Below are 24,306 nucleotides of genomic sequence, written 5' to 3'. Positions count from 1 at the left end.
ACATCAACAGTGTTATACTGTCGAGAAGCAATCAAAAGGCGAGCTATACTGTACCTGCATCTGATTCTTGTCTCAGATTCATGCAGAGGTTAGTAGACTCAACTATTTCCAGATTTATGGGAAAGTGACAAGCCCAGAGGGGTTTTTTTTATCCTCTGGTCAGTCTTTGGCCGAAGCAATTATGCAAGACCACTAACAACAAGGTGAACATTAAAACACCCTACCTTGTAAGTAAAGAAAACATGATCAAAAGTAGTCACAAGAAATAATGGAAATTTCCGCTGTTGCAATCATACTTCTTTTCACTAGGATGTATATTATTGTTAAGCCTGAAAATTATGGAACCAACATGTACGATGCAACCTTAAAATATTTAACAAATCATTCCTTTCAAAACCAAACAACTTTTCTTTGCTGTTGTTATTGATTTTTCGTTCGAGGTTCTGTTTCCCTCAGCTCAAGTTTGGCGATGAGTCAAAATTTTGCCGGCAACACTCGGGTCAAAAGTGAAGACACCAAGAGTGAGTGCTTTGCCGACTGCTGCACTCACCACCGGCAGGGAAAAAAAAAGAAAAAAAGAGGCTTGTTATCATTGGAGACAATCTCAATGCTGAGAGATATCGAGATGAAATTCTGCAACCAGTGGCAATCTCACATCTCCACGGCTTGGGATCGAACTCTATTCCCCAAGAAGGTCATTCACAACCTGACATAGTGACGTTCATCACTACAACTTGGGAGTGGAGAGGACTGAATGGCCTTTCAGAACGGTTCGTCCCAGAGTGACCAACACAACCACTTTGGCTGACCTACAAAAAATGCTGGTTGAAGAATGGGATCCGTCCCACAGCAGAGCGAGCGAGCTCGGTGCCCTGCTGGTGCGGCTGTGTCTGGTTCTTCCACGTGTGACTGAGGCTCCTGTTTGTTCAATCATTAAACTATTTATGATTCATATAATTAATACAGTAAATATTTGTAGCTCAGTAATGTTAAAAGGAAAGCAAGCTGGACGTGCAGTTGAAGAGCAAAACAAATAAAGGTAGAAGTATAGAAGTAGTAATTTAAGCAGTGTGGACTGAGTTAGTTATTTAAATACCTGAATACAGATTATAGGTCAAACAGTAGCTGGTACTTCAGTAGCTACTTTTTAAATTATCTCTTATTTCGGTGTTATGACCCTGGATCCTGGTGGAATGACATGACAATACCAGATACCGATTTGGTTATAAAAGTTTTTTTTTAATTACTGTTTTCTTCTTCTGTAACAAATAAAACAAACTGCCATGAAAAGGACCAAAACAAACTACTGCAAACAAAGTTATACTGTTTTCCAGTAAATCCACTAAACGGGTGAATTAAAGGTGACTCCTGCTTAAGGCGAGAAACTTATTTAAACTAAAAACTAATGAAAATAGAGGGTAACCAATGGTCAAATAATGAGCAAAAAATAATCATTTACAAATCAGAAGAGGCTAAATGGGAAAGGAGGGAGTTACACCAAAACGCACTAAGCTCCTTTAGTTGGACGCACCCATATTGCACGAAGTACTCGTACTCGTAAGGATGTCTCCCGTACAACCTGACGAGTTCCACGAGTACATGCCAGTTCTGTGGTTTGGAGACTGACAGAAGTGAGACAGATTGTAATGTAAGACCTGCAAAGATATGAAGAGAACGGACAAAAGCTTGTCTGTACAACAAAGCAACATAACCACCAGTGACATTTCGACCAGGAAAGTTGATCATTAGTTTATCTGCTCAGTATGTAACTTTAGAAATATGCTACATGCTAAGAGTTTTGATATCAACAAGTGAAAACTGAAAACTTTAGATGCATTTTGGGTGTTTCTTTTCCAACAATAGTAGTCAAAGCCACTGAAAATGCAACTTTTTGAGAAATGTGAATGACCAAAGTAAACAGATATTCTGCACATGTGCAAGTCGATGGACAATGACAAGGAAGTCGGCCTCCAGAGCAACCAAGTGATTTTCTATTGGAACTTAGTAGTTTTACAGTTGAAAGTCACTGTAATATCCAGCCAGCTTCATCTGTCCATGCAAATGTCTGCATACTCACCACTGTTCATGTTTATGCTAATTGTTCTCTTGCATGTCTGTGTGTGGTTTCAATACGAAAACAAACAGCAGCACCCACTAGTGGCTCAACATGAAAATTACATCATTTTCAGCATTTTTTGCTGTTTCCATGTAAACAGACATCATTCTCAAAATGTTACTGAGTAAAAGTGAAACGTTTCTGAAACATGAGAGATCAATAAACACAACAGGTTTATTATTTAGGGTATTATGTCTAAATATTCTAGTCTTTTTTACACTTTGCTGCATGCCAACATCAGCCAGAGCTTTTTATTTAGTATAAAACCCTCAAAAACAGCAAATAATGTGTTCTAAACTATGCACAGTGAAGTAAATCTGATGCTGCAGCAACTGTATCTGATGGTGAGTTTGTTGGTGGATACAGCTTGCCAAAATTTATTGAATGAATGAATGAATGAATGAATGAATGAATGAAGCAACAAAACAGCTGTGAAAAATTATGAACTTATAGACTCAAGTACCTTTAACTCTTGGCTTCAAATCCATCTCCAACACTGTGAAGGTGAGCTAAAACCCACTAAAGCTAAAAGCTCCCTCAGACTGTGGGACGGAGAGACAGCGGCTCTTTAGATGTTTTTACTCATGACAAACGTAAAACTGACATTTCTGTCAAACCACATCGCCATTTCCAGCTAAATGTAATGAACGGGTAAACAAAACAACACAGGCAGAAAAGGTAAGCAAGGTTTTCCAAAAGACGCTCAGAGAAGCAGACAGACTGATCTAATAGGACGTCAGAGAGTCGAAGCTGACTGGGAGTACGAGGCAGGTGACAGGTGTGGCAGTGAGATAACTGCAACCAGGTGGAGATACTGAGGACATCTGCTGGTTGGATGGGGTGATAACACTGGACAAATAAATAGTAAAAAAAAAAACTCAACAGTTAAAGTGAGGACAGAGATAAATATTACACAGAAACAGGAACTCAAATCAAAAATGAAAAAGCTCTAAACTCAATTAAACAGGGGACTGCGAAGATGATAACTCTAAGTGAGCACATGAAAGCCTCAGGCATCTGAAGACAGGATGAGCCTGTGGGGGATTCTCTTGAAAGACCACATCAAGTATTTAACACACAAGTGAACTCTGAGCCTTCGCTGAAATCTCAGCCTCTGGCTCCTCGGTCATTAAAAAGCCGTCTCTGAGCTGGATGTGATTTTTTTTTGTTCGATATCGCATAAATAGAATCACTTAAGACTCATTTCTGTAGTCTGGGCTGGGAATATTAATTAAGCAGTAATATGACTTGGCTTGTGGGGATTTAACATATTGAAAGAATGTTAAGTTTGCATGTTCTCTCCCTGCGTGTGGATTTCCACCAGGTACTTCCTCCCACAGTCCAGAAACACGCATGTGTGTTTGATCAACAACTGTTAAAAAACACTGGACGATTAAAGTGTAGCTTTCTAAATAGTCCGCAACTGTCAGATTTATGGTTTCACATTAAAGTTTCTTTCGAGATTTTTAATTCGTCTTCATTACACTAACAAAACAGTTCTAAAAATCTTCATTAATAAAATAATATTTCTGTCAATCTTAATTAATTCTCAAATATTTAAAAGAATAAAAACATCATGCTGATAAAATCTTTACCCTGAACCACAGAATTTTCCCCAGTGGGAAAACCCGACACCCAGTTTGGTTGGAACATATTCAATTTAATTGATTTTTTTTCAACTTGCATTTCTTACCTCACATCATGGCCTTATTGGTGAGCTGACAACAAGCTGTAGCATGCGATGCATCACTCGTCATACACATGAGAAATGGTGACAGAGATGGGAAACAGCAGGCGGCTGGCGGAAGTGGGGCTTTTCTGGAGGAGAGCAGCGGCCGCGAAACGAACCGTCTGCTTCCCCTTTTTTAGCTCCCATTTCATGTCGCATATCACTTCTTCTGTTGGAATAAAGCGTGGCTCTAATTTAAACTGTCAAATTATGCACACAGACGATGAAGCATTGACACCAGCCTGCGAGCCAATGACCTGTCCAATGAGTCACCACTGGGAGTAACAAGAGAAAGGGTGGCAGGGTTAATAATGTGGAAGTCTATATCATGAAAGCACTCTGCTTGTCACTTTGATGTTTCGCATTACAATTTTTCGCCTGTTTCACTCCTGGTAATGTAATCTTTCTAAACTCTGTGTGCCCCTCACCCCTTCAATCAGCACACACACACATACCCATGTGTCCAAGATTTATAAGGCTCCCGTTTGCACAGTAACAATCAAAGGTTCTGCGCTGAGAGAACCAAGTGTTCAAAGGAGCTGGAGACAGAATCGAAATTCGCATTCATTCTGTTTGCACTGCAGGAAGTAGCTTTGTAGTATTCCAGCATCTGAATGCAAACGGCATACATGCACGAGCTCAAATACAGAAGAGGTACAAGCACACAAGATTCAGTGTGGGAAATAAAACTGCAGCTTAACTGTTAAAAGATTTGAGGCGGCTGACATGAATAAGCAGTTTGATGGGTCTATTTCCCAGCGCTTCACTCCAGCAGAGCGGTAGATTCTGTCCGGAGGATACATACTGGACTCAAGGTAAAGCAAAAAAATCCAAGGTCAGGTACACACTTCTTCACAGGAGTGTTTATATAAGCTTCCTCTGTGTTGTGTCTCCAGTTCCTTCTGGGATCAAATTCTCTGAATTATTGCCTTGATATTGATGGTTAGAAACAGTCACAAACTCCACACCACACTTTCTTTTTCATCTATTTGGTGGAAATATGGTCTTTAGGGTGGAGATTATTCATGAGGGATGTTGTATCCAAAGTTTATCTAATGTGGGTGAAGAAGTGTAGATAAACTACTGTATTATGTACCTTGATAATAAATTACAATTCAACCTGTAGCTACAAACATTAATTTATGTTGCGGATACGTCCTGATGTCTTTCAAGATATGGATTTGTCATAACATATGACAGGGATGCAGATGTGCTCCGAGCGCCACTGTTCCAAAGAGATGTAAATGAGACATATTGGATGAATAAAATTTAAAGACGAAAATTAAAAGCCTTTTCACGGTAAAGGGAGTTTCCTCATTTAGCACCTTTCTGCCACTAGGCAATTTAAAGTGATTTCACAGAGCACATAAACATCCTGCCACTAAGCCTGAGTGCTGAACATATGGTGTCAATTAAAACGTCTATAAGGAGGAGCGTCAAAATCTTTTTATGGTTGAAATGCGCTGCTTTTGTGGAAGCTGGTCCACCTCTTAGGTCCCAGCCACATCATTTCCACAAGGAGATCAGATTTAGCAAAGGTTTATGATTTGCTGACACTGAACTCCAATACCTCTGGTGTTCTGGCATTTTGTCTCGTTCCTGCATAAATGTAGCATCTGTGGTCGACTGAAATGTCGCAGCAAATATTGAAGGGGTTTGTTTTTTTTTTTGCCTTGGGTATTCTTTGTGAGCCCATGACATTTCCTCTTGCACAATCATGAGAAAATTATGTTTGATTCATTCACCTCTTTGGGAGATCTTTAATAAAAAGTGCTTATTTAGGAAGCGTCAGAACGCTCCCCAAAGTCCCATCAGACGTACCTGAAAAACAAATGAATCCATTTTGACTAATTACAGCACACTTCAGCCCTGACTGCAATGTGATTTTGTTTTTGTTGTTAATGAATAAATGTTGCCATGATAAAAGGCTAAAAAGTGACAATTTAATCTGGATTTTAGCATTTAGATGTTAACAAATGAGCTGCGCCCTACTTCTGGGTTTCTCTACGATGCCCAGTGTCCTGCATGTTGTAGGTTCTCTGCCAGTTTTAACACACCTGATAGCAATGAGGCCTCGTTACCGGGCTTCTTTACAAGCATGATGAAGACGTCAGCATCAGACTGAGGAGTGCTGAAGCAGGGAGAGAGCTGAAACATGCAGGACTCTGGGCCTCCAGGACCGGGGTTAAGACATCCTGCCCTGAATCATGAAGTCAACTCACGAGAGAGTCCAGGTCAGTGTGGAAGTCTGAACAATGCAGTGTGTACAGTACAATGTGCTTGACAGTATTTATACTCAATGGCTACAAGTTTCGGGCAAGTTACTTTAAAAATTAATTGGTTATAGTTACTTCTTCAAAAAAGTAACTGAGTTACAATATTTTAAAAGCAATTAGTAACTAATTACTAGGCAAAGTGACTATTGCGTTACTTTAAAAAAATGGGTCTACCTCTGCTTGCTTCAATATGATGGTGATTATCATTTCATCTCGCTCCGACCTTCTTGGACCACGATCTCTTTTTCTCATAAAGGTCTGTTTTCAGACAGCCTGTTTCTAATTTGACCCTTTTAAGATGCACTAAATCTGTAGGGTTCAGATTTTAACATCGCTTTGTGGTTTGTGCACAATTAACGGACAGACGGATTCACTTAACGTGACGGTATTGTTCATATGAGATAAAACTATATATATTATGTCCTCAGGAGCTTTGGGAAGATTTTACTTTTGTTCACACACGTATGGCCGACCGACACCAAACTGGTTCTGAGGACCGAGATGCCAAATCCAGGTCAGAATCGGTGCAGACTGAATTGATCAAATGCTCAGCAGCACTCATGTGCTGCTGCTCTCTCACATCCTAATGTAGATTCACATTGAGGTCAAGTTGGTTTAGAAAGAAACTATTAGTCACCGCTTTTCATCTAATTTGTTTAGATTTTATAACCCTGATCTCTTTAAAGGACCTTTTCTTTCATGGCGGTACTTTGCTGACTTTCTTTATGAAAATCTTCCTCCTTGGACCATTAGCTGTTAATGGTATTAATAACAGAATGACCGCCTCGGGCCACAATGTGGACTCATTAGAGGGTGAAAGAAGACTATTATCCCAGGCAAAGTTAGGTTTTTTTTTTGGTTTAACTGAGCACATCTCCGCCTCAGTGTGTGTCTCTGAGTGTGTGCTTGTTCAGTAGCAGACTTGTAGCCAAACTGAGCTAATGGTGGGAGACTAAAAGCAGCCTGAAGTTTGAATGGGGGCTGTTTTTTTTCACCGTGGCATACGGGGAATGTTACGGTGGGTTGCAACAGAACTGCTGCGGTCTGTATTTCATTAGCAACTAATTATATTGTTTTTATATTTTAGAAGAAATGACTAAGGAGTTCTTGTCTTTTATGTGCAGATCTCCCTGACCATGTTGTCAGCATCGTATAAGTGGCAACAGAGCTGTGTCGTGGGCAGTACTACTAGTTTTCTCCCATATTCTCCAAAAACGTGAGTTTGAACTTCATCTGGTAATCTAAAATTGCCTGTAGGTGTGCTGGATTTGTTTCCTGTTCAAGGTGTACTCAGCGTTCGACCATACCCAGCTGGGATCAGCCTCCAATAAATAAAAAACTATGGTGTGGTTATAAAAACAGGGAGAGAAATATTCTTCTCACAGTCACTGAATCAGGTCCACGGCACTTTTAATGCTTGTTTAAATGTCTTGAAAGAGGTTTCTCTCCTCATCCAAATGTCTTCAAACTGCTCCCCCGACTGGGCTGGCCATACAATCTGTTTAGCAGGCAGCCACTGAAACTCATATCGCCATGTACAGATGTCCCTAAATCTGTGCAACTTAATATAAATAATATAATAGTGCATTTCCAAGTCTACAATATACAACTTTATACTCCACGACCATATTACATCAAAACGGAGCACAGAGCAGATTTCCCATGAGGCAGCATGCAGCTGAACACAACGGAAGGCAAGAGATGCTGAGCAGGAAATACAAATAACACATTCAAGAAAGAGTGGAAAAAACAAATAGCAAGTCTTGAAGTAATAAAACGTAAAATGAGTAATGTGACCAAACGGACTCAAGCCAGATTATTCTTTTTAATAACTTTCCAGACTCTGTTTCTCTCAACACTCCCTGACATACTTTATCCTACATTGTTAAAATGAATTGACTGCAAACAGCTAATTAGCAATATGGCATTTTGTCTCTTACTAATTCATTAAATCAGCCCCTTGTTCTGAAGGCACGAAAAGTCTGGACAAAATGATAGAGTGATCACACTGAATACACGCCCCAGTGTTGCAAGGTGGGTGGCTTGACTATAAAGCAGGTGTATAAATAGTTACAGTACAATGCAGCTGAGAGCTGATGATGTATTTTAGCCCTCGAGGGACATGTACACAAATATCACAGCAGCATCAACTGTCAATCACAGGGCTTGTTTTATAGGTGCATGTGTGTCTGAGTAAATGCAAGCTGCCAGGCCTGCAGGGAGTCAGAGGTGATGCATTTAATTATGCTCCTTTTGAATGAAGTTCATGTTTGTGAGGGTAATGTAGACGAGGAGCTGCCTTTGATCGCTATTGCATGTTCAGCTTTAATGTAAAGTGAACTGTAGAAGCGATGAGGAGCGGTTTGGGTTGTTCTTGGGCCGGACAGGCAGACTGAATGTTTCTTGGAATTCCTTTTGTGAAGATTGATTTTGCTTAACTTTCACACCGCCCGGATTTTTGTTTACTCAGTTTGCTGGATAGCTTTGCTCTTTAAGAGGGTGTGAGTTTTATTACTTTAAAAGAATTGATTTTGCCTTTTGAGTTTTGGCTCCTGAATGTTGCTCTTCCTCAAGGGGCAGCAACAGGAGCAGGGAAGCAATCAGGGCCATTGATTCTGGCTAATAGAATCAATTAACACTTAAATGATTAAATAAAAAAAAGTACAGTCCATGTTGGAAGGAATCTGAAAGTAATATTGACCAAAAGTTGGGGAAAGTTTACCTTGAGCTTAAATAATGATGTTAAACACAATCTCACAGCCACTTTGCTGCACATTTCAATCATGTGACCTTGCAGCACCTAACCTACAGAAAGGAACAGCGTGGAGAGTTTGAGGTTCTGTATGTTATGTCTGCGTTCATGTGAGCCTGCTTTTTGCAATGTGAAATTTGATGAAAAAAAAAACCAGATTTGGTCAAATACAGAAGAAAAGAGCCCATTCCACATCTGTTAGGCAAATTTTTCCCTCATTCACTAATGCACTGTATCCCCCTACTTCCCTTATTTCCTCTCTGTCTGGCAGGAGGCCAGTTTCCGAACTCGGTGACGGAGGAAAAGAAAATTGATTTCTAAAGAGCTCTGTCTGCTGTGCCGGATATGAAATCTGCAACCAGTTATTAGTTGAACACTGATATTAACATAACATGACAATCGTGTCAGGATATATATTAAAGATCCATCTCCTGTTCTCTCGAAGAAATACTTGAAATGCTCTAAATATGATGAATTGCTATTTGTTCAAATCATTCTCAAAATTCCACAGTTGCACTGATATCTAGTTTTGTTGAGTGGCACTGATGCAGCGCTCTGGCACAGGCGATATCTTCATCATGGCGGAACAGTAAGCGGTTTCATATTAGTTATCTTGCAGCTATTAATGACTGAACACTGTGAAAGGGCAAATGGCCCACACCGTGATGTGGCCAAACACATTAACGCAGACGCACCCCCTGCAAAGACGGCTCGCAGTCCGCAAAAAAAAAAAGGTCACAGCGCAGGATGTGCGTGAGAAAAAAGATATTTGAGGAAGATCCGTTGCCTGTTGCTATGGAGCACGGCTGGAAGGAAACATACACGCAAAGACGTACACCTACACATGATGCACCATCAATCCTAAAGAAACTAGAGCGATCACACGCCCCTGAAAATAGGCACGCGCACACACACATATGCACTCGCTCAATCAATTCCTGTTCTCTTAAAGAAAGCGAGGAAGCAGCAGCCACTTTTCAAGATCATCATGGCTTCAATTACTGCTCTTGGCTTTGATTCTGTGTGTGTGCGTGTGTATGTGCACGTGCGTGCGCATATGCTTATTGTATGGCAGAAAATCTTTTTTTTGTGTGTTGCTTTAGAAATACAGTTAATCAGCTACTGTAGTACAGGCTTAGTAGTACATTATTTTCCATACAAACATACATTTTTCCTTAACACTTATGTGTTACAGTGTATTTTATAATGGTGCATTCAGAGCCAATCACAGCTCACATGGGCGAGAGCAGGATACACCCTGGACGGATCACCAGTCCATCACAGAACAAACACAGACCACCACATTCCCATTCACACCCAGGGGCGATTTAGAGTCACCAGTTGACCCATGACCTTTTTGCTGTGAGGCGAGAGCACGAACCACTGCGCCACCATGAGGCCTGTTAGCAATATCATAAAGCATACCAACTTATCATCTGCAGGTTTTAGGATTAAACATTTGAGAGCTAAACCATCAGTCCTAGATTTTTACTTGACAGGTATTTTGATGGCTGGAAAACACAAATATCAGATGTTTCTTATTGCAGTTTTAGTTCATTTTAAGTCTAAGTTTCTTGTTTTCTGCACCCTGAAGACATCTCAGATTAATTGTTGGTTTAGGGTCTAAAATGCTGCATCTGGTGTTTTCTCTTTAATTGTAGCTTCCAGATGCTCTCTTGGCCTCTCTGCTGCAGTGACCTTAAGTACAGTAAAAGTAAGGGCAGGCGGAATCGATCGCAGAGCAGGAGATCACTTGTGCTGACTCCTGATCAATAACTGTATGTAAACAGAGCATGAAGCCTCAGCGCAGCTCGGACGGCTGGGCTTCATGTGGAAATTTAGAAGCAGTGTCAGTAAAGCGGGAAATGCACGAGGACAGAAAGGAGTGCGGTGAGCGTCGCCGGAGGAGAGAAAAGAAAGACTGAAACCATGGCTGCAAGTGATGGCAGACATGAATTCCAGCTGTCTGCATACATGACACTTCATTCCAGTGAGTCTGTGTGATATTTTGGGATGGTTCACAACGTGTGTGCATCTATCTGTGGCTTGGTCCTGTTGACAAGCAGGTGAGAGCTTTGAGAAGACCATAAGCCGGTGTCATCCTGCCACAGACCCCCCAACACGAGGCTGACTGGACATTCCTCCCAAAGTGACAGATACTCACATTGAGAGGGCTCTGAATGAGCTGGACAGGCGTCAGTGTAACTGGATGCAGCATCAAATTAAATCCGTATAATATCTGACATCTGTCTGATTTTCATATTTCACATAAAGTCATTACTGAAGGTGGGGCAGAGCAGGGATTTGCACCATGAGGGAAAGCCCTGTGTCCAATTGAAACTGTGGCATGGTTGCCAACTGTTTCAAAATGTAATAAGAAGTGAAGGATAACTAAAATGTTCTGTAACAGTCTACTGCCAGGAGATTAATCTGCAATTATTTTTGATAAGCCATTCATCATTCAAGTCACCTGTCAGTCCATGTTCCATTCATCCTCTGGTTTCACCTTTTCCAAAGTGGGATTTAGTTGCTTTTTCTATCTTTGTGTCTGTGCAAACTACATATCTCTGTAGTTACACTACTGCTGGTCAAACAAGGCAACACTTCCAGCTTCTGTTGCATCCCTAATTGGGTATTTCCTTGAAGTCTGGAGTGACTGATACTGGCAGTCATCACTGATTTAACAGATAAGTCAACAATGGCAGTATTATCTTTTTATTTTATGTTTAAATGTCTTCAAAACTGTGATGCACATCAACTGTGAAGCTCCGTAGTTTGAGTTGGAGAGTATTATTTCTAGATATACCGAGTGAGCGAACAAACTTTGGGTTTCCTGCTTGAAGCTGTCACGCGACCTCGGTGATGAGTACCGATAACTGCTGCTGAGCCTGAACACAGCCCGTCAGTGTTCCCCATCTTGCTCACCTTGCGCGGAGGCAGTGACTCCTCTCCACCAAGCCGACAACCATCCGACTGCTGCGTCCCTTAAATCCTCTCAGCGCACCTGTGCGTAAAAAAAACCCTCCAAAAACTTCACCGCGAGCCGGAGCCGCTCGGCGCGGGAGACTTTCGCTTAGTTCTCGTCTTCAGTGTGCGTCGTCCTCCTCCAAGAAATTAGAAAGGTAAATAAAAAAAAAAGGAAGAAGAAGCAAACTCCGTGTTGCTGCTCTCTGTCGTGATGCGCGTGTCCTCTAGCGACTCCTCTCCGGTCCGCCGTCTCGCGGAGCTCTGTTGATATCATCCACTTTACTCCGACCGCGGAGGGAAGAACAAACCCAGAAAACTCGAGGAGAAACGAACCCGGCGCGAGGGAGGGAGGATGGGAGCGAGGAGGAGGGGAGGAAGAGGAGGGGAGGAGAGGAAGAAGAAGAAAAAGAAAGTGTGAGCAGCCTTCGCCGGGATGAATGAAAGACAGGACGCGCTCTGCGCTCACGCAGCGTGCGCGTGAGTGTTCGCTGAATGCTCGGTTTGTAGAGAGAGCGAGAGGGAGCGCGGGTGGAGCGACGAGGTCTGTGCACGATGCATCATGCACACACTAGAATACACCATCTCACTGTTAAAAACAGCAACCCGTAAATCTCTGTCCCATTGAGGGGGTCTTTCTTTTCTTCTTTTATTTTCACGCCCCCGAAGTCTCCATGTTGCTCCCCGGCAGTCCTCTGGTCACACTCGGTTACACTTCATGATTGCTTGTAATTATATTACAGCGTTGTTCCCATCAGGACGGTGTCACTGGTGTTAAATGGTGACCAATTAAAAGGTCAGATTCGCGTACACACATGAATCTTTGGAGTGCATGGAAGATAACTGCCATTTGTTGCAACCTCATTTTAACACCTCTGGAATTCTACAAACGACATGATCCAGGAAGGACATGACACTGTGCACGTGCATTTACAGCCAGCAGATGTAATCTGACTTGTTAAGAGGAGTGACAACGTGTGAGCCTTATAGGAAGCGCTGTGGCCTATATCCCTGTTAGTTGTGGTATTTCCTCAGTTATGGACGGGATCATATGTTTTCGTCACAAATTCCTTCACTGATAACAGGAAAGATTTTTGACATACCACTGTGATGTCCATCCATCCAGGTCCCATAGAGATACAGACGACATTAGACCTTGGGGGTTCAAACTTGACCAGCATGACCTGTTAAATCAAGGCATTGCAAACTGTGAATACCATCCATCATTCCATCCATCCATCCATCTATCCTCCCATCCATCCATCAATCTTCAATACTGTGGTGTGCTGTAAATTCCAACAATGTGATTTTTTTTCTCTAAGCATCCCCAAAATGTCTCCATTTATTGTACTTTTTTTTTTTGTTTTATAAAGCCTCTCACTGACAACCTTAAATTTCCATTTTGAAAAGTGTATTTTGAAATCTTCTTGGCTGCAGTGATTCTTTGGAAAAGCTTCCCAGTCTTCAGGCTGCATAATTTCTGAAGACTTCAGTACTTTCAGAAACTCGCCCAGACATTTTGGATTTGATGCTAATATCATTTTGTGAGCAAAAAGGTTGCAAGCTTTCACTGCGGCATGTCAGTGAAAGCTATGTGGACTGGTGTTGGATCACAGGTTGCATGTTTGACGCCTCTGATCAACACTGCTGTCACAGCCGAGCGGAGCTCATCCAAACGAAAACTCGGCAATTGGTAGAGCAGACCCAGGAGAGGTCACCAACTCATCACAGAGCCAACGCAGACAGAGAACAACACACGCTTACCGATATCGCCAAAATGCCCAACATTTTATTGAAACAATTATGTATTATCTTTCATAAATTATAGGAGTACAGTTGGAAGTTGCTTCTCACCATAGTGCACTTCTGCAATTCTTAGATTATTGCGGTAAACATACAACAGGTTTAAAAGAAACAGTCGAAATAACTTAGATTGCTGTTTGCTCCTCAGTTGTCTTTTTCTTCCATGTCACTGCAGACGTGCTGATTGGAGTCTAAGGACCAGAAAGCAAGATAATGATTTGTCAACAGACAAGACACATAATGAAGATAATTCACAGTGTGTGGCTGAATGTGTCATTCACTGGAACAGACGACACTCGCATTAGAATTGGCACTTTCTTCAGACTATTATCTCAGGAATCCCAAATTGCTGCAAATGAGCCCATATTTCATGAGGAGTCGTTTTGAAGTGGATTTCAAATAAACAAACCACTGCCTTTGAATCCCAGTCCAACCAAGACAACATTACACTGCCGTGAATCACAGTCCAACTCACAGACGCCCGATCCGGCGCCAGAATGTTCTGCACTGCCAGCATTATCCACCCCTGATCTATCAAAAATGGCATTAATTCATTGTGGCTTGTGAACGGCAATCATATGCAACAAATTTAGAGCTTAGCTTCAAAGAATGCCATTGGATTTTTATAATAATTTTTTTTTCTGTTTGATTATCCCAAGTCTTTTTGAAATGCCACATTTTCTCGCCGGTGCATGGATGTGTATTCACTCCGGGAGAATGGGCGCCTATTACATGCTTTCAGAAGCTGTGACAGAAACCCTCAGTGAGGAAGCCAAACACTTCTCAGCTCAGACAATGTACCCGGGCAGACACACGCACGCACGCACGCACGCACATGCAAGTACGCACTCGCAGATTCCAAAAAAAATAAAAATAATAATGCACGAACACACTGACACAATGCACATCGACAAGATGAAAAGACCAATTTATCAAACCACCAGCCAAGGCAGGCCCGAGGACCCACAGTGCCAGCACTGGTCTGGAGAAAGAGGGCAGGATATGCCTCGGTGTGTCTGTGTAACTCTGTGTGACTCTTCCTACTTTTTTTTTTTTTTATTTCATTTTGCATAGACAGTGAAGTCGGGTTTCCTAATGTAACATGCTTCTTTGCCTTTGGCTAATTTTCTCAACTTAAATGCATCTCCTGCTGCTGAGAGCTGATGAGCTGGCATTGCAAGAGGAGTGATTATTCTTTCGACTGTCAGGTGTTTCGATGTGCCAACGAAAAAAAAAAAGAGAGAGAAAAAGACTGCATTGGTTTGTTAAAAAGAAAATAGGAGCCGGAGAGAGGAAGTCAGACATGGCGGTGGAGTCTGCTCCATGTTATTTCTCATTAAACCGCAAGATCAATGTTCATTTTGTGGTGCTTTACAGCATTTACTAGCCTAAACTAATCCACTATCGGAGGGCTGCACAACAGAGCGGCGACTCGAACGAAACCGTGTTCAGATGAAAAAATGAGCAGCACCAATATGTGTCTCACATATGTGTCTTCCTTCTGTGAACGTCTCACCAGGCAAAGACCATCGTCATTTAAAAATGTCTTCATCGGCTGTGAGAGACACAGAGAGAGAAAATTCTACATCAAAAATATAAACTGTTAGGTGATGTTGGTCAACTCTGACCTGTTCAACAAACATTCTATTTTTTTTTTCCCTCCTAAATATTGATCTGACATGTAACATAACTTGTGAATGCCCTCAGTGTCATCTCTGCTATTATCCAGGCTATCTCATTGATTTCAGTCATGGAGAGTTGTGGATCTTTATCCACTGAAAAAAATAAACAGAAGAAATACCCCAGATGAGCCAAAAACCAATAAATAATCATCATTCTTTCTGTACACCTTTACAAGAGTTATATTGATCCTTTTGTGGCACGAGTCCAAGAAGCATGTCTGGGAGATTTCGGTCCGTTTTCTTCATCATGCAGTTGCTGTAATTTCCTGTGTCATCAGATCACGCAGTGCTCTATTGGACCGAGGGTATTTTTTCAACAGTCAAGTTTAAAAGACCGGTTGGTTATAAATTGAGTTTTATGTTATGCTGCTTGAATTAACCTTTGAAAAACATTCACACTTTGGTCTTAAGGGGAATAAAGATGGCCACCAATAACACAATGAGAAGCTGTGAAAATTCCTCCATTCCTCACCTCAACTGTTCAGAGAGCTAATCCATGTGTTCATGGAAAATTTTCTCTCTTCTGTCCAGACTTGATGCAAAATGTAGACATTTTGACTCATCCATGTTGCTCTTTGTCATTTTCATCTCTGAATTTTGGACTCATAAAGCCATTTTGTTCCAAAAAACTGCTTATAATTTGTGAATTTTAGTCCATGCTCTGTAAATATTAGTTATAGTTATGTGCTGCGTACATCAGTAACTGGTGAAATATTTAGTGTGTCTGAAAATAACACCTGTGGGTTCATCACCTCCTGGATCCACACTGATGCTCATAGTAAACATCAGCATTACTTATGTGTGCTCAGTGTTTTCTTTGTATTTTCATATTTAATTAACTTCTTGAGAATACGTAGAATTGTTACCACAGCGCAAAATTAACCCTGACCTCTCTCAACGTAGAGCAAAGGCAGCACTGAGACTTCCTTTGTAAAGCAACATCAAAATAGGCGCCACAAGGACAGAAAGAAATCAGCAGAGATTTAACTGATACGCCAGATTTTATTTCCACTCGTCCGCTAACTCCCTCGCTGATGGAGCATTTATATTTAGACGTGAAAATGAGTGTGATTATATGTGGGGGAGATCATTTTAAATGTTGGTCCCCTGATTCGGTGCTGCCGTCGTCCGTGCGGTGCATCTGTTGGGTTTTGGCTGCTAGGACACTGGCCCTGGTCTGCCTGGTGCCGGTCCAAGGTCCCGGGGCAGCCTGGTGGCTCAGCCAGTTGGTGGCCGGCCCGAGCAGGGTGGACTGCTCATTATAGCTGGATGAAGGAAAAAGAAGCGAGGCCAAGCTCCGAGAATCGCGGTCCCCAAAGAGTGTGCAAAACGGATATGCCTGTTTGTCCGCCGCAGGTCAGAGGCACTGAAATACATTTACTACTGGAACATGTGAGCGGCTGAATGTGTGTTCGGCGTGTGCTCGTAATGACTTAGGTAAACGTAGAACCTCAAGGATACCGACAAACAGGGATCCAATGTTCTCTCCAATCAAGTGTTTATTGGCAACAGGTGAGAGGGAATCCGGAGAGAGGGGTTTTATTTCAGTAGCATCAGCAGCTCTTGCATTCACAGCTCAGATCACTTACAAACAGCCATATATAGAGGCCAGCTGACACTGGGAGAGCACAGAGGGAGCAGAATTAGCATGATCACCGTCATGGAGAGCAAACAAAAGAAGAAAGTGTCAGAACAGACAAGTAACTGCTATCTGCTGCTTTATTCTAATTAAAATCGTGTGTGTGGTGAATTGTTTCATGAACACCTTTCCGCAGTGTTCTCATAAGTCAAACACTTTACAGAGAGGAGAGGGGAAATGAAAACCTGCTGCTGCAAGCTCACTTCAGACTTCTTGCGTTTGTCATTTGCTAAAGCAACCCGAGACAGGGAAATGTGTGAGTGTGAAAATGATTCACAGCAAGGCGACAGACTCTGTGTCATGAGCACTGTGCACTCATGATCCCTGTCATCAGATGTTTCCAGTTGTATTTTTACACTAACAAGCGTCTCTACATTTTTTTTTTTTTTTTTTTTTTGCGACTGATGTGAGAAACATAAATTACCACTTGTTCCACACCACAATTCTAACTGTACAAATGCTCACATTTTAAATTAACATTCAGAAGTAGGATTTTTGTTTCTCCCCAAAATACTACGTCCCTTCTCCACAAGGCACATGAATATGAATCTGTGGCCGATAAAATGTGAGATTACGCTTTTGGAGAGAGATGACTTTTGTTAACCTCCATGCATGTTTGATGGATTCTGCTGCGCTGCAGATGCTGCCTTCCTTCCAGAACCCACCCTGTCTGTCAGCTGGTAGTTGTGGCCATCTAGAGGAAACATTAATACAATACAGTTTCTGCAGCATGCCTCAAAACAAGCCTGACCCTCGAATCCTCACCTCCTCCAAACAAGACGAAAGTTTGAAAGATCCTGTGTGACATTAAATATAGCGACATCTTATCATTTGTGTGTACTTTTTGGAGACCAGTGTTTGTGATATAATCTGATGAGTAATTAAACCCAGTGTGGTCAGTGATCTTGCCTCATAGCGAGAAGGTTGTAGATTCGAATTCAGGCCTTTTTTGTGGAGCTTGCATGTTCACTGTGCCTGTGTTTTTACCCTGTGATGAACGGATGACCTGTCCAGGGAGTAACTTATAACTTTCCTTGTATTTTTCTTCACTGCTTTGTATTTCAAATCTCAATCAAGTCTCACTGGATGTAAAACCCACAGGTGGACACAAGAGGGCAGCAGAGCTCTGTTGTTTGCTCAGTACTGATAACCTGAGATTAGTGGAACAACAAATTAGAGAGACGGTTCAGTTGAAACCCTCAGCAGTGTTTTATGACACACAATAGCGCGAGTGCTTCCATTTAAACCAACATTAATTACATTTATGGCAAATTGAGTTTACACACCGGAACTGAGTTTTCCTTGCTGGAATCACTTTGAGTTGATTTACTTCATCTTTTCCGCTCGGTTGCTTATAATTACATCCAAATGACTCGGTCCTCATTACAGATGTCTTCCTGGAATTTAAACACTTGTGTCGAGTCGCTGTGCATCTGATTATGTTTGGGTGTGTGTTTGTAAGCATGTGTGCAAGTATCCTGAAGACTTGAATGAGCTTACCTCTCACACATGTAGATCTTTTGCTTGTGCATTGTGTCATTATTGTTGTGTCTTGCTTTGCCTCGCTGGTTAACATGCTTGCACAGTGTGTCACTGACATTGCCAGCCATAAGGCTTTGCTCTGTGGCCAACAGCCTGCGTGACTCATGATTAAATTCTTCTGTGGCTCTCGGTGAGGAGGCGTCGTCGTCATAAACACTTAAACCTAACTTTCTACCTCATCACATCCCATCCCTTCCTCTCTGCATCACTTGCAAATGTTCCCATCGTATGACCTAATCTCCTCCGGATCTGTCTGCTGTGTTTAGGCTCCAGTTACTGTGTTGAGGATATGTATTTCCCACAAACCAGTGGTGAGGACGCGCACATGTGAGTAGAAAATAATGGATCCGTTATTTGCACAAGAATCCATCGATCACGCCGCATATTTTAACAAAACAAATTAACATGCAATCTGTTGATCTTGTGCATTTTGCTAATTTTTCCATAGACGGGAATGTCTCATAACCCTATCCCTGCTTCTACGGCAGTTGATTGCATCCATCACCCATACACACCTGACATGTAAACACTGCATTCCATGTACTTGTATTGGAATGCAATATATGTCCAGTTGACTTTATACATTAATCTCTCCATCATCATTTTGAAACACGCAGAACTGCAAGCTCCAGCTAAGCCCTGTGACTTTCCATTCCCCGGTGTATCCACGCCGCTCTAAACAACGACATGATCCTCAAATGGCTTTTCTTCTAAATCCCTAGAAATCCGTAACAACCACCGGCATGAGAGTAAAGCAGGGTAACCCATTCCAACAAGCCATTATTCTCTTTCTCCTAAACAAAAGGGACTCAGCTTTCCAGCTAACAAGACTGCGCTCATGGTCTTGTGGTTGGGACTGAACAATAACATTTACAGACGAGGTATTCCTCCACGGTCTCAGGGTAGTCGCAGTCATGTATTGCGTGGTTGTGGTGGTTAGTTTGTACGAGATATTTTTTCCTGTTGGCCGGTACCTGACATTTCTTGTCTTGCTGTGCTTTGTTTTAGCAGATGATGAGATTACAGCAGTGGTCTGGTTGACTTGACCCACGGCTCTGCGTCTGGTCAGATTCTGTTTTGAGTGTGATTTTTTTGTTAGAGGGGGACATTTTTGTAATCAAGATCAAACCAATAGAATGAGAAAGTCAATAAATTCATGTTAGAAAGCCGTCCGCCGAACCTCCACACTCATGCAAAGCAACCAGAGCAGCATGCTGACACGCTGAGCAATATTCAAGCAGTGTGCATCAGGAGTTTACAGATTATAGATGCAGAATCAGAGTTCAAACCTGGTCTTAGACAAAGGTTCTTGCTGTTCATGTGTCTGTTGACAAATTTAAAGTCTCACAAGTATGTCAATAAGCTGCATTGACATGGAGGTTTTTTCACATCTGGCAGAAATTGAATAAATTAAGCTGGAAATAAAGAACTGAAAAAGTGCTTTTGACTTAAATTTTGACTTAAATTATTAGACACAAAAATGAAAATGTATGCCAGGCAAATGCTGGAACTGCAGGAATTTACACAGTATATTTATGTTTCTGATTTAGTGTATGTGAGAAATAATTTTTTTATGCAACTTTGCGGCATAACACAGCTGGATCAAATTCTTTTTAGAACAGTTAAAGCAAACTTCAAAAGGAAAATGAGACACTCTGACTTAATAAAAAAACAAAAAACAAAAACAATCTCTGATCTCTTATATTGATCATTACTGTGCGGACAAAATACGGTTAACCTTTTAATTTCTTACTCAGTAGTTTCTAATGGCATGACAGAGGTACATTTGTTCATTTTCAGTGGACAAAGATGATGAACTTGTTGTTCTGTGTTTCTGGAACTGGTTTAGCAGTAAGAAAGAGGGAAAGCGATGTGTATAAACATCTTTGACTTCTGAATTGAACCCAAAATTAGAGATATTGTAGGAACTTTGCTGGCCAAATCCAAATATCTGACATCCATTTTAGCATTAGTTTGATTTAAAACACTTATGGTAAAGTCTTTCTTCCTAACTCACTCTTCAAAAGTTCACAAATGCGACAATATCACTTTGGGATTGCCGCACTCTGCTGCGCTCACTGGAATCAGCCCTGCATACTTGCCTTGTTCCAATAACTTATCCAAATGGGCAGTTTGGCCTGACCAAACAGAAACTTCAATATTACACTCCAAGTGTTTAAACAGACGCTCTCAGAGAAAATGAAAGTGGTGGCTTGTTAAAGCAATCAGAAAGAATTACTTGTGAGGGCTGTGCTAACCTCAGTCTGTGTATTTTGTGTGACGAGTGTGTGTGTGTGGATGCCTGAAGACTGTTATTCTGCTAATTCAATATCCATCATTTCCGATCTTTTTTTTCTTTCACGTCTAGCGAGTTTTGCCAGCGTACGAAAGAATTTGTGCCAATGCAACTCCCCTGGATGTGTTTGGCCTTTGCTCAGTGGGACCTGTGTCAGGGATTTATCTCTATCAGATGTGCAGTTCCCGGAGAAAAATCAGATAAAACAAAGATCAGCGACGTCACTTTCATACATCCGGTGAGCGTGGATATAGTGTGTCCGGGCAAAGAGTCCTGCTGCGGCGCCATTGTGCCGTGCATCCATCACGGGTGCAGATAATGAGCCGTTTGCTTAATAATACCCAGGTATTCATCATGCAGCGAGCTGCTCGCTGAACCGTAACATGAGTCCTCCACGTCTGGCTGCTTCTGGATGTCCTCTTACCTCACACCTGCCCCTCTCCTGCCCCTCTGAGTCTGCCACCAATATTTTACATAACATAGCAAAAAGCCCTCATTTGTCTGTCCACTCCGAAGTTTCTCTAACTGTGGCTCCACTGTGCAGAAATTTCTGTAAAAAAAAGTAAAAGGTTGATTACATAAAGAGGGGCTTTTCGGATTGTGCCTATTATGCTTTGTTTCCTGTTTTCTATGTGTGTGTGTGTGTGTGTGTGCACCCATGACCGGCTGGGTGGTTATGCGTGAGCACATGGACACACTCTGTGTGCCCCTTAATGTGGGCACACTGTTTATATAAGCAAAGTGCGACGTGTGTGTCCTGGTCAGCTAATGAAAATACGCTCCTCCCTGACGTGGCATTTGGAACAAGGAACATTTTGGAACAAGAGACGTGTGTCATCATCCAGGGACAGGGCGGAGGGGAGATTTATGAGGTGCTGAGACTGACATGGGCTTTGCTCATGCTTGTATAGGCTTGGAGATAAAGAATAATCCTAAACACCTACAGCCAGGGGGATCCCGGGACACACTCAAACAGACAATTACAAGCCAGCATATACAATATACAAACATAGCTCTCACTCAAGGCCACGCACTTTTCCTTCCCCCTTAAATGCTTAGAGAAGACAGACTTGCCATTCTCCTGTCCGCAAACCGCCGACACGTTTTGACTTAACGGGGAGGCCGAATGAGGGCAGAAATATGTCCTTAATTTATTATCTGCTGAAGGACAGTGAGGCTGTTACCAATCTGATGAGAGCGTTTAGCCTGAAGCATCTCTCTACCAGGCACTCGGGATGCGAGCGGCACTGAGCCCAGGTGCTTTAGCCGCAGTGCTGCAGCACGTGTTGACCACGGCGGGCCGCGCTCCGTCTTTCCCCGGGCCAGCAGGGCTCGGCGAGCTCCAGATGTGGTCTTTAGACTTGGATGATTGCATCCATAATGATGGGACAATTGAACCCGGGGGCCTCTGCTGGGATAGTCAGAGCTGCAGAAGGTCGTATATCATTTATATACAGATGTGTGATTTAGATAGACCGGACTGCCATTGCTTCTTGATGAGGCAATGGGTAGTTCTGCCATGCAAGCGAATTGGCCCAATGGGTGTTCCATCCAAGCTTTATGTGTCTGTAAAATGAAGTGAGGTGTGTTTTATGGGTTGTTTTTAAGCTACCTAGTGGTAACCAAGGAACTGGTTAACGTTCTGCTGCATTCAGCCATCCAACATGGAAAAGAAAAAAAAAAAGAGAAGCAGCACAGTAAATCTCTTGAACTGATCATTTGTCACATGTGATATTCCTCTGCTTTTAAATACTGACGCTGGTGACAACTGTGACTTTAGAAAGTAGAAGAGATTAAGAGAGCTGAAATGAAAAGTTTGAGGAGTGAGCCATGTTAAATCAACATTATTTCAAATGAAACTTTAGTATTTGGCAGAATGTTTCAGACTGCAATGCAGAACATTAACCAAATCCATTAAAGACCAACGACATTTTTATTTTCATCTGTAATGCTAAGTTCCATTAATCAAACGTGCAATAGCAAAGCCGTATGTGTACGTATATTATTCTCATACAATGTGAGCACCACGCAAAAACTGTGCTGTATGTGTATACCACATCCTACATCCGCAGCGGTGCCAACTAAAACAAAGACACGTAAAGAAACCTGGAGAAGATTTACTGTTGGTCTGCAGGACGGGGATGTGGAGGACTGGATGGGTGGGTGGGGGCTGAATAGGTTATAGTATATTCTCTTTGGCCGACACTGAACAAATGCAACGAAGAATGGACACGTGCACACTAAACTTTCAATTAGCACATTCCTCTTTTCATGTCTTTCATCAGCGTCTAACTGGCACTTAGTTGTTTCAGCAGCACAGTGTGTCAGCGTGTGTGTATGCACTTGTGTGTGGGTGCAAGACTTTAAATGTCTATATTTGTAGGGACTTGCCAAGAAAAGAAACTGGCTTGTTTAACAGCGTATAAATATGTGGTCATACCTAAATACACTTTCACTGTTGTGGAAAGGAAACTATTGGTAATCTTTGGAAATGATTGTAAGCTATATGGTCCTCATACCCTCAATAGTTAATTTTTTTAGTGGATTTTCTTTCCATCTATTGTTCAAAACAGCATGTGAGAGAAACTGCAGGGGATGAAGCAAATGATTGAAAGATGATGGATGTGGGAGATTGATGGCGTAAGTGTCAAAGATGTTCAGGCTTAAAAGCCTTAGAAATGGGAAAGGTGTTACCTCTGTGTCATGCGTTAACGTGAAGCATGCATGACAGATTTCAGCCTCGCCCACCAACCTTCCTCTCCACATGTTGATTCCTATTTTTTTGGGGGGCACTTGACTTTCTTTTTGCCCTTTGCCCTTTGCCCTGTGTGTCTCCGACTGGCTCCAGCCCCTCACAGCGCAGACTTTATCACTTTAGAATTGATAGGTTGATGCATGAAAGGATGGATCAATGAACGGATGAATAATCTTGGTATGAAGACTAACTGAGTTTGAAAGCTTCTTAATTATCAATACTATACCTCAGACTGTAGAAATGTCCATGTCTTCAGTATCTATGGTCTGTGTGCGAGCATGTCTCTCATAATTAGTCTTACCTGCTGTTGAGTCATCCTTTGCTTTGGGACATGAACACGCCAACCTCCTTTTATCTGAGGTAATGCAGAGTTTTCAGGCAAATAAATGAATAATGCTAAAACCAGACTAAACACGCTCAACATGAGTTTGCAGGTGTGAGTCAGACCAAACAGGATTTAGAACCAGAGACAGTAGATGCGGTTTATTTCAGATCTGCAAGTAGCTGCTCTGTAAACAAACACCAGGAAATATGCAATTAGTATAATGAGCACATGTGGTTTAACTACAGCAGCCTGCAGTGAACATCTGCAGAACACTGACACCACATAATTGAGCGTTTGTCCGCGGATGTGTCTCCTGCGTTCTGTATCTGAGTGTTTATGATGGGCGCTCGCGTGTACAAGCCTGAAACGCGTCGACATGTCAGATTTCGCTGACGCAGACTGATGACTTTGCCAGCCAGCTCTCCCA

At 42.0% G+C, this 24,306-nt stretch overlaps 1 protein-coding gene across 1 annotated transcript in view; it reads right to left on the bottom strand.

Annotated features, from left to right (window-relative positions):
- LOC115398976 (zinc finger matrin-type protein 4) overlaps positions 1 to 12,093 on the bottom strand; it is a 54,155-nt gene extending 42,062 nt beyond the window's left edge. The window contains exon 1 of the mRNA XM_030106058.1: positions 11,799 to 12,093. The gene's annotated coding sequence lies outside the window, so the exon portion shown is untranslated. The remainder of the gene's footprint in view (positions 1 to 11,798) is intronic.
- Between the last annotated feature and the right edge of the window lie 12,213 nt (positions 12,094 to 24,306).

Source organism: Salarias fasciatus, chromosome 13, assembly GCF_902148845.1.
Source record: "Salarias fasciatus chromosome 13, fSalaFa1.1, whole genome shotgun sequence".
NCBI lineage: Eukaryota > Metazoa > Chordata > Actinopteri > Blenniiformes > Blenniidae > Salarias > Salarias fasciatus.
Note: the sequence above shows the minus strand (reverse complement) of the source record. Positions and strands in the feature narration are given on the sequence as shown.